This window comes from Cervus elaphus, chromosome 19 (assembly GCF_910594005.1).
Source record: "Cervus elaphus chromosome 19, mCerEla1.1, whole genome shotgun sequence".
In the NCBI taxonomy this organism is placed as follows: domain Eukaryota; kingdom Metazoa; phylum Chordata; class Mammalia; order Artiodactyla; family Cervidae; genus Cervus; species Cervus elaphus.
In genome coordinates this window covers 36558044-36569210 of record NC_057833.1, presented here as the reverse complement: position 1 = coordinate 36569210, position 11167 = coordinate 36558044, and the positions used below count along the sequence as shown (strand labels likewise).

General features: G+C 47.3%; 1 pseudogene; it reads left to right on the top strand.

The window, feature by feature from the left end:
• The first annotated feature begins 631 nt into the window (after window positions 1-631).
• LOC122675212 lies at window positions 632-10856 on the top strand (annotated as a pseudogene).
• Window positions 10857-11167: the final 311 nt, after the last annotated feature.

The following is an 11167-nucleotide window of genomic DNA, read 5'->3' as shown; positions in this document are numbered from 1 at the left end:
CCTCTCACAGCAGGAGGAACCGAGTGTCAGTGACTCCATCACCACCACTGTGCCTTGTCAGGGCAGCCCAGTCAAGGCCTGCAGCTGTAGAATCAAGTCTCAGAAGCAACACCAGTGCAGGGGTGTAGCAGAAAGCAACATCCGGAACCTGAATCACAGCCCTTCCCTTATAGTCATGGAACAACCTGGGGAAGGGCATGACACAGGGGTTCAGGTGAGGGTGGGGAACTTGGCCATCAATGGTGGTGAGCCTGGGTTTGTATTCACTGACTGGTGAAACCCAGGGCATCCCAGTTGATGTAGTAATAAATGATAATAAGTGCCATCTGTTGTACTGCCAAGGTGCCAAGTACTTCACATGCATTCTTCTAACAGTGGGATGCAAGCTCTGGGCTGAGGAAGGGAGCAGATTTCTTTCTGTTGTAACGGTACCACCCTGTTCTGGAACCCGGCCATCAGGGATGAGCCCGGCCAGCGCTCAGTTACCTGAAGATGACGTGGGCCCACGTGCGTCCTGTGCCCTCCCACTGTGTGGGCAACAGAGGTGGGGCCACAGGGCCTCTTCTGAGAGTTGAGAGGTGGGGAGAGTCACGCATAAGCCCTGGCTCTCCAGCAGCTTGCTGGCCGAGGCATGGGCACTCCCTTGGGTCACCTGACTCTGGCCCTGCTCATCTATTCCACTGGGCTCCACTGTGCAGTGATGGTCTCCCGGGCCCTCTCACGGGGTCAGAAGCTCCTCTTCCTCCCACTCCCCCCAAAGGACAAGCAAGGCCAGAGGTGTGGCAACGAGTGCATTCAGAGGCAGTGGTGAAGATGGGAGCCGGCATGATACTGATCTTGAGAGAGTTCTTCTTCTCACCTGGAACCAACCATTTTCTCCCAATAGACTGGGAGGACCCTTGGAGGCCTTTCCAGCATCACAATGCATGGCAGCATGCCACCATCATTGCGTTCTTCCTGCTCAGTGCCCTGGTGGATCTCACAAGCCAGGTGTGGCTGGAGCAGCTGAGCATGAAGCTGGAGTGGGCGGTCACAGCCTTGGCCCTTGTGATAGTGCTGGAAATGGTGGCCCTCCCTGAGCACAGGAACACCCTGGAGTTCCAAGTGCACACCTTGCTGATGCTGCCTGCCTTCCTGCTGGCCCTGGTGCTCACCATCAAGGTCTGGGCCCCTGACCAGCTCTCATTCTGAGTGCTCAAGGCCTGGCTGAAGCTGGTGTCTGGCTCCTGGCTGCTAGTGGTGACCTTGATGCTGCATGCCCCACTCTCCTTGCAGCCCTGGCAGACAGACAGCCCAGTGGACCTCGCCTTTGTCACCAGCTTCTTCTGCTGGCTCCTGTACTTGGGGGTTGTCATGCTGGCCATTGTCTATGGCCTCTGCAGCCTCTGGCACCATTGCTGCTCCTCCTAGAAAAGGGCCCCAGGTGCTGAGTACCAGCCGTGCCCCCTAGGCGAGGACAGTGAGGAGCCTGAGCAGTTCAGAGCAGAGGCTGTGCTGCAGGATGAAGTCATCTAATCTAAAGACTGTCCTTCTGTCCCCAGCTCTGCTTAGTCTTGTCCCTATAAAGCCATGTAAAGGTGAGTGACACTGCAAGATCTTGGGATCCACAGTGTATCTTCCTATCTCAGAAGCCATGTTCTTTGTCCCCATATAAACCTGCCAGCTACCGGGATGGCTTTTTAATGCTGTCAGTCTATCGCCCTCTCTCTCTAGCCTACTGTGTGAGTATGGTTTCCAGGCCTCTCTGTGGGGATGCCAGGACTTCTCCCCTAGTTGCTTCTAGAATCCAGGAGGGTAAGGGATTGGAAAGTGGGAGATGAACGTGAGTTGGATGGCTAACCCAGTCTTCCTAGCCCCATTACATCACTGATATCTGATAGGAAAGTCTCCCTTTCTTACTGTTCTTCTTAAAAAGTAGATGGTCTCTCCTTGACTTTTCTCAAAATTTGGGATACAGCTACTTTTTGATGTTTGATAATAATAAACACAAAACTCAAGAAGATAAACCTCTCATGGGTGGAGAGCAAAGGAGGCAACAGGATAAAATGGTGGTCTTAAAACTAGCAGCAGGTTCATGAGCATATCAATAGGTAAATAAAGTCAAAGACCAATCATGGATCAACATGAGATTTTGTTGTGATCCAAGGTCATAATTAATCCATTGAAGATCCACTTAAAGCTGTGGATAGAAGTAGGCATGAAGTTGTCTCTTGGGTGGGAAAGCCTGTGTGCATTTGTGCCTGAGGCTGGAGAGTTGAATGTGAGAGAGAGAGAGAGAAAGAGATGGTAATAGTGGCTCTCCTCCACATTTGTATATTGTGAGAATTTCAGATGCCTTCATTCTTCTGTTCTTTTTGTTTTTGTGTTCTATGTTAATTATAGGAGGCTGGAGAACTTGTTTAAAAACAAAAGTGACTCTATTCCCTTCTGCTCTGAGGGAAAGGGGGCAGGGCTGGCATAACTGGCAGCAGATTCCGGAGAGGAGAAGGGGGACCGAGGCACTTAGTGGAGGCTGAGCCTGGGGAGAGAGGGATCTGTGAGGAGTTCCAGCTACCGGGATGTTTTTTTTATGATGGTTGTTTATGCTGGATGGTTTTTCCATCAGTAAGGCAGCTAAAGAAATGTGAAAGATGATGGGAACACAGAGGGAGAGGTAGGTTACCGAGATTTTGAAGTTCTTAAAACTGGTGGTGGGCAGGGATATCTAATAACTAATGCTAAAACCGTTTATCCTGTGATGTAAAAAATCCAGCCTTTTCAGAATTAATGGTAGAAGTTGTTAAAAATCTAGATTTATCTTCTTCAACAGATGTTAGCCAAAGAGGGATCAAAGTTGTGATTGTACAGCAACTTTTGAGGTGAGTTATGAATAAAAATATTTTTAATCTACCCTTTTCAATAAAGTCAGCTTCTCAAATAAATGTTTTGGGGACTTCCCTGGTGGCCCAGTGGTTAAGACTCCACGTTCCCAATGCAGGGGACCTAGGTTTGATTCCTGGTCAAGGAACTAGATCCCACTTGCCGTAACTAATAGATCCACACACCACAAGGAAGATTGAAGATCCTATGTGCTGCAAATAAGACCTGGTGCAGTCAAATAAATAAATATATATCAAATAAGTGTTTTGTGTAATTGATTCTAGGGGAAAACAAAGTCAAGGCACATATCTGAGTTGGTGGGATGCAAACAATCTCAGTGGTACTAAAGATGCAGGGAGGGACTCAGAGCTAAAGGGAACCTCAGAGTGTCAGTGCCCTAGAGTCCACAGGAATTTTCAGAGCCTTGGACTTCTCTCAAAATGAGGAAAGGAGGTGCAAATAAACCAGGTTGTCAACTGACACATTATATAGATGAAATGAAATACAGCTCAAGCAAGCTCTGTAGAAATAGGTATCCTTTAGCCCAACTAGGAGTCCACTGCTTCTACTGGCATGAACCTCCTTGCACGGGTTGCATAAACACAACATTTGGAAGTCTGGAGAGGCAGAGAAAAGAGAACATACCCATCATAGAAAGGTATGCAAAAAGAATTTAGAAAGGATTGCAAATTGAAATCCCACTAATGAGAATGCTGCAATTCCATGATGGATTGTGTGGTCAGAAATGCTGTCATCAGAGGCTAGAAAGCTTCAAAGAGCATAGAGAGGTTTTCCAAGAGGGCAGGCAAGTTGAGCTGTGGTTTGAGGTTATCACTGAACATCATCTAAAAAAACCGTGTTCTTGAGAATTCCCTGGCTGTCCAGTGGTTAGGACTCAGCATTTTCACTGCTGTGGGCCCAAGTTTGATCCCTGGTTGGGGAACTAAGATCCCACAATCAGCACAGTGCAGCCAAAAAAAAAAAAAAACAGAAGAAGCCATGTCCCTGAGCATAGAAAACAGGCTCTGGGGACTGCATGGCAAATAATTAAGTTAGAGGAAGAAGGTTAGCAAGGGAAGGAACAGGGAACAGGAAGAGCCTGGCAGACCCATCCTGGAGGACAGGCCCCAGATGCCTGAGGACAAAAAATGCCTCATTCCTCCTCAGAAGCTTCAACAGCTGGAACAAGACCAGCCCCCGCTTATCTTCCCAGGGAAGCAGAGACCCCACGGAGGAGAGAGCAGGCATCTAATTCTGGAGATCTATTTCAGGTGGACTATATCAAATTTCAAGAACCCTGTTGGCAAGCATGCCTCTACACCTACTACCCAAGGTCCAAGGGTGAGCAGATGCGGAAAGAAAGACACACAGAACACAGGCTTCCAGCTAGCCTCCTGCGGAGCAAATTCTCACAGTTGGCCCTGTGTACCTTTGGGGGCCCTGCCGACAATGAGCAGCTTTCTCTGCACATCTGCGCTCTCACCCAGCTCAGCAGGAGTCTGGCCAGGCAGACATATGACTCACACCCGTGGATTTCTCAAGTGTTTTTGAGACTTAAAAGAATGCCAGCTTCCTTATAAAAGGAGCTTACTCTCAGATATCATAATTGAGATGTCACTCCATTGTGCTATTTCCATGGAGGAAAAAATAATATTGATTCATTTTTTTCTGCTCATAAAGTAATAAAACTTCATTGGAAAACAGCTGGAATCTCAGAAATGTATGAAGAAGAAAATTAAAATCACTCACCAGGCTGACCATTCATTCAGTCAACAAACACATACTGAGCTCAGACCTTTTTAATGCCAGATCTGCTTTGGGCGGCAGAGACAAACAGAACTGATAGAGCGCTGTTCTTGTGTTGTTTCCATGCTAGTGGGGAAAGCAGAAAAGAGATAATTCAACAAGCATAAAATACATCAGGTCATAATAAATAGCATGAAGAAGAAAACAGGGCAAGGAGAGCAGGGAGACTGGGGGTGGGCGCAGTATGAACTTCATATTCAGAGGATCAGATGACATTCTACCCAGAAAGAAGCAAAGAGAATTTTGAGAGTGTTTTCCTTCCAATCTTTTAAATATATGTTAACATTCTTCTTATTGGTTGCAAGTTTCCAGATAAACATTTTGTAAATTTTTTTTTTCCTTAAAAAAGTAATATTTGTTCATTGTAGAAAACCTAGAGCGTATGGAAAAGTAGAGACAAGGCAAATCTCCCACAGTCATACACCCAGAATCATCTTTCTGTGTCACATTTCTCTCCTTCTGTGCCAATTGTCGACCCACACAGTATTCACACTAGGGAATCCTGCTTCTCTTCTCCTAATTCTCTCTCTCATAAACCCCACGGTCAGGGTTTTGAGAGAGAAAGTACCAGAGACTACCATTTCCCCTTTTGCAGGAAAAGGCCTTCAGAAAAACCCAGGTGCCTCCCTGTCTGGATAACCCTGGACTACTGAGAGAGTTGGACCCAAGTAATATGTCCTAAATGCCCAGAAGTCAAGCCTCAGAAAGATGGGCCACCTTGTGTCAGACCCAAAGGGAGCTGAGGCACCAGCAGAGCTGAGGAAGTATTTGTGTCAAAGGTAGAGGCATGAGAGAGGCTAAAGCCCCCAGGGGGCTCAGGCAGGAGCCAGAGAGAAGCAGCAACGGTCTGTGCCCGGAGCCAGAGCTGTAAGCCCCTCCACTCCAAAGACTGGACAGCCCAGGCTGCCTACAAAAGAGATGCCATTGTCTTAACAAGCCCCAAAGATCCTGACCCTCCTCTAAAGAAGAAAGGTGGATGTTACCAGCTGCTGTGGTTCCCTCCCTCTCCGGCAGTGTCTCCACCCTGACCACATCCCTCTGGGTCTGGGCTTCTTCCTTCTTGCTTCTTTTTCTCAGGAGAACATCATTCTGAACCTATGATCCCTCATACTCACCCCCACACCCTACCCAATCAGGTCATTAGAAGGTTTCATAAGCAATGATGCTCTTCAAAAATCTTCGAGCATGACTACTGAACCCTGGGAAGGGTTTGGTTATCTGTGATGGGTGGAAGTGGCTGATCAAAGGTGTTGGGATCTTCTCAGGATCTGTGCTCATGTCCTGCCTATTTTACCACAGTCCAGTACTTCGAGCACCCTTTGCTCCTTCTCCTTTAAAGTCTTGCTACTTTCTAACTGTGTGTCAGTAAGAAAATTACTTGCCCTTTGTTAGCCCCAGTTTCCTGGGACTAGTAGGAACTGGTCCTAGCATCCCCCAATTTCACAATTGCACAGGGTCAGAGCCCAGAGTCATCAGCACAGAGCTTGGGAGCCCCAAAGAGGCAACAGGGAGCCCCAAAGAGGGGAATCACACTTGGTGGAGAAGAGGCTGGGTACAGGCTAGTTCCATGTGGAAGGTGTTACGGGAGCTGGGCCTTGGAGTCCCTCTAGCATAGTTTTTAAGAGCATGAAGTCGAATCTTGGCTCTGCCACTTACTGTGATTATCAGCAACCTAACCACCTCTTGACCTGCCTCTTGAGAAACCTGCATGCAGGTCAGGAAGCAACAGTTAGAACCGGACATGGAAAACAGACTGGTTCCAAATAGGAAAAGGAGTACGTCAAGGCTCTATATTGTCACCCTGCTTATTTAACTTATATGCAGAGTACATCATGAGAAACGCTGGGCTGGAAGAAGCACAAGCTGGAATCAAGGTTGCTGGGAGAAATATCAATAACCTCAGATATGCAGAAGACACCACCCTTATGGCAGAAAGTGAACAAGAACTAAAAAGCCTCTTGATGAAAGTGAAAGAGGAGAGTGAAAAAGTTGGCTTAAAGCTCAACATTCAGAAAACTAAGATCATGGCATCTGGTCCCATCACTTCATGGGAAATAGATGGGGAAACAGTGGAAACAGTGTCAGACTTTATTTTGGGGGGCTCCAAAATCACTGCAGATGGTGATTGCAGCTATGAAATTAAAAGATACTTACTCCTTGGAAGGAAAGTTATGACCAACCTAGATAGCATATTAAAAAACAGAGACATTACTTTGCCAACAAAGGTCCGTCTAGTCAAGGCTATGGTTTTTCCAGTGGTCATGTATGAATGTGAGAGTTGGACTGTGAAGAAAGCTGAGTGCTGAAGAATTGATGCTTTTGAACTGTGGTGTTGGAAAAGACTCTTGAGAGTTCCTTGGACTGCAAGGAGATCCAACCAGTCCATCCTAAAGCAGATCAGTCCTGGGTGTTCATTGGAAGGACTGATGCTGAAGCTGAAACTCCAATACTTGGCCACCTCATGTGAAGAGTTGACTCATTGGAAAAGACCCTGATGCTGGGAGGGATTGGGGGCAGGAGGAGAAGAGGACGACAGAGGATGAGATGGTTGGATGGCATCACCGACTTGATGGACATGGGTTTGAGTAAACTCCGGGATTTGGTGATGGACAGGGAGACCTGGCATGCTGTGATTAATGAGGTCGCAAAGAGTCAGACATGAATGAGCAACTGAACTGAACTGAACTGAAACCACCTCTTGGCTTCAATTTCTTCATCTTACAACTTCAGTAACGATGCCTATCTCATAGGTTTGTTGTGAGCATTTACAGGTTAAGGACAGAGAGGTCAGCATCCTATCTGGACTCAAGGTGAGGGCTCAGAAGTGATTCTAATTATGTTTATATTATGAGCCATGATTAATCTTTCCCAGGTGAAGACAGGTGAGCAGTGAGAGCATGCCAGGCAGAAAGAACACTGTTAGCAAAGGCTTGACCAGACGAGGTGTGTTAGAGACAGAAGACCCATCTGTGGGGCTGGAAAGTACTCTGGTGGGATCTTAGGCCCTGGGAGTAGGGTGAAGGATGAGACTCCAGCGACCTCCCCCACCCTGCTCCCTAGCTCACATTTCCGATCCCCATCACCTGACCAGGAATTCTGTACAGAAATGCCAGCCACACCCTTGCCCCTCACCACCCTTCACCTTCTAGAGTGGGAACCGTCTCTAGCTCCCCCACTGCTGACAGAGCCTAGTACCTCAGCAGCACCTGTCTGGCCAGCCCAAGTCTCCTAAATGGTCCTCCTGCCCCTGCCACAGTGTTCCCTTCAGAATACACCCCACACGGGTCCCAGAGCCAGCTCCACGGAATGTCAGGGTGGTCACCCTACAACCACTCCACCTGCCTGCTGCCTCTGCTCCAAGCGCTGGTACAAAGCCTTTCACGGGCCACCTTTCCCTCCATGTCAGCCCCTCCTTCTCCAGAGTCTAGACAACAAAACCACTCACCTTTACCAAACGTACCACCAACTTGTTTCTGGGTCATCATATGTGCTGGTCCCCCTGTCTAGGATGCCTTCCCCAATTCTTCTCCTGAAAACATTTTCTTGGATCATCTGTACCCAGTACTCTCTCCCTCCTTAGGTGCTGTGTGGCTTTGGAACAAGTCTTGATGCTGGAACTATTGTACCATGTGCTCCAAGGAGACCCCAGCGCCCCACTGCCAGGCCGCAAGCTATCAGCTCATTTTTACACTTGTCAACACCCTACACAGTGCCCAGCTCTTCTCAGAGGCTCCACAGAAAAGTGTGGAGTGATTGAAAGTGGAAAAAAGGGGTCAGAGCATGGAGAGAAGGTTAGCGGGGAAGCACCAAAGATTTGGAGGCCGAAAAAATGGCATCTTGTGGTGTTTTAGACTGGATGTGCCCAGGATGCTGGGACTTCTCCACCTTCGGAGAGCAGCAGGAAGAGGAGAGCTGAGCACACCCACTAACAAAGGCCGGTGGCTGTGAGGAGAGAGGAGGGTTGGCCCTCCACCTCCCCTTTAGCAACTCCTTTATTAGAGGGCTCACTCCTGTGCTGCAGAGAAGCAGTTTATTGAGGCAAAAGCAGAGGACACATTCAGAGAAGAGTGCTGGCATCCTTGAGAGTGAGGGGCACATACCAGGGATTTTTGCTCCCCATTTTATCTTACTTTTAGCCCTTTAAATAGGTGGGGGTCTTTTTGATTAGGGATGGAATATTCATCAAAGAGAGGGTTGAGCTGTGGCCTGGGTTGCATCAGGTTGCATCAGCTTCTGGTCCCATGCATCAGCTTCTGGTCCTGTCTCCTGAAGCCACCGGACATGCAATCTAAGTATTGTTTTCTCTTAAATTTGCCCTCACTAGACAAGCACCACATGTAGAAGGTCACACAGGGTCATCAGCAACCTATGCATTTTTATTGCACATGCTCCGTGGTGGCTCAGATGGTAAAGAATCTGCCTGTGATGCCAGAAACCTGGGTTCGATCCTTGGGTCTGAAAGATTCCCTGGAGAAGGGAATGGCTACCCACTCCAGTATTCTTGCCTGGAGAATTCCATGGACAGAGGAGCCCGGCAGGCTACAATCCATGGGGTCACAAAGAGTCGGACATGACAGAGTGACTAATATTTTCACTTTCATGGTTTTCATGGTCAGCCTTTCTTGCTCAGATGCTAAAAGTTTCTGTTTTAGATGCCATTCCTCCATGCATCATGGCTGCATTAAGTGCAAAACAAGGAGTCGGCCTTGCCTTCTGTCCAATGCCTGTATATGAGGAGGCTGTCCTTGGACCCAGCCCTGTCTTTCCCTCCTCATGATGAAAGTGTCAGGGCTCATATGACCCAGCAATTCCACTCCTGGGCATACACACTGAGGAAACCAGAACTGAAAGAGACACGTGCACCCCAATGTTCATCGCAGCACTGTTTATAATAGCCAGGACATGGAAGCAACCTAGATGCCCATCAGCAGACGAATGGATAAGGAAGCTATGGTACATATACACAATGGACTATTACTCAGCCATTAAAAAGAATTCATCTGAATCAGTTCTAATGAGATGGATGAAACTGGAGCCCATTATACAGAGTGAAGTAAGCCAGAAAGATAAAGACCAATACAGTATACTAACGCATATATATGGAATTTTAAAAGATGGTAACAATAACCCTATATGCAAAACAGAAAAAGAGACACAGATGTACAGAACAGACTTTTGGACTCTGTGGGAGAAGGCGAGGGTGGGATGTTCTGAGAGAACAGCACTGAAACAAGTATACTATCAAGGGTGAAACAGATCACCAGCCCAGGTTGGATGCATGAGACAAGTGCTCAGGGCTGGTGCACTGGGAAGACCCAGATGGATTGGATGGAGAGGGAGGCGGGAGGGGGGATCAGGATGGGGAACACATGTAAGTCCATGGCTGATTCATGTCAATGTATGGCAAAAACCACTACAATATAGTAAAGTAATTAGCTTCCAACTAATAAAAATAAATGAAAAAAAGAAAGAAAGAAAGTGTCAGGGCTCAACTAATCAGAGTCCATTCACAGCATTAACTTATGCCATATTTCCTCTCTGGGACCAAGCAACTCACAGATATTCACCCCACTGATCTGGCCCTTTGCCAAAGATCCAAATTCTTTGCTGGTCTAGGCCGTTATGGATCTGAGAGCTGGAGTGGCTCTTCTGGTGTCAGAGTAAACAGAGAGGAGTCTTTTCTGAGGAGCATGGCCAAACTCTGAGCAGCAGCCACATCCCTGTTTCAAGGGCAGAATCCGTGACTACACCTTTTATTATTTTCCCCAGTATGAAAAATATGACACCTAATGGTATATGCCTTGCATCAATGACATGGAAAAAACATTCTGAAATGGAAATGAAAAATGGAAAAGAATTCATGAAAAGAAAGTTAAAAAGAAAACAAAGAAGGCTTCTTAACAAACATGGATTTATAATGGGGAATTACAAGTGTTTCTAAAATACCTCTTGCTGTATATATTACAAACAGAAACAATAATCAAAGCTGTTAATTCCATCTGCTTCCTATACCAAGGAAAAATTCCTTACATGTGGGTGTCAGGAAGCCTCAAATAAATGGAGGGGATTTACCCAGGGTCTCCCAGAACCCCATCCTGGCTGGCGTTTTGCCTTCAAGGCCCCCTCCACTTCCACACCGCGGTCATAGCAGGACACTGCCTGCCTCAACTTTCTTATCACCCAGCCCTTAACTCTTCACTATTTGGCTTTGAACCCAGCCCTCAGGTAAGGCAACTCTCCAGGGCTCCCAGCAACCTCAGTGTCTCCCTCACGACCTTTTCTAATGTCTCTCTAGTGTATACCCTCCCTCTCTCTCCTGCTTTTCCCCAAGTCTCCTGCTGCCTCTCTCACCACTCCTGCCCACTGGTTCCTCGTTTTATCCCAACCTCTTAAGCACAGGTAATTTCCTAAATTCCATCCTTGGTTTGCTTTTTCTCTCTCTGTGCACAGGCTCTCTCTGAGTATCTTTTACCCTTCCGTGCTTCAAGTTTTATTTTATTCA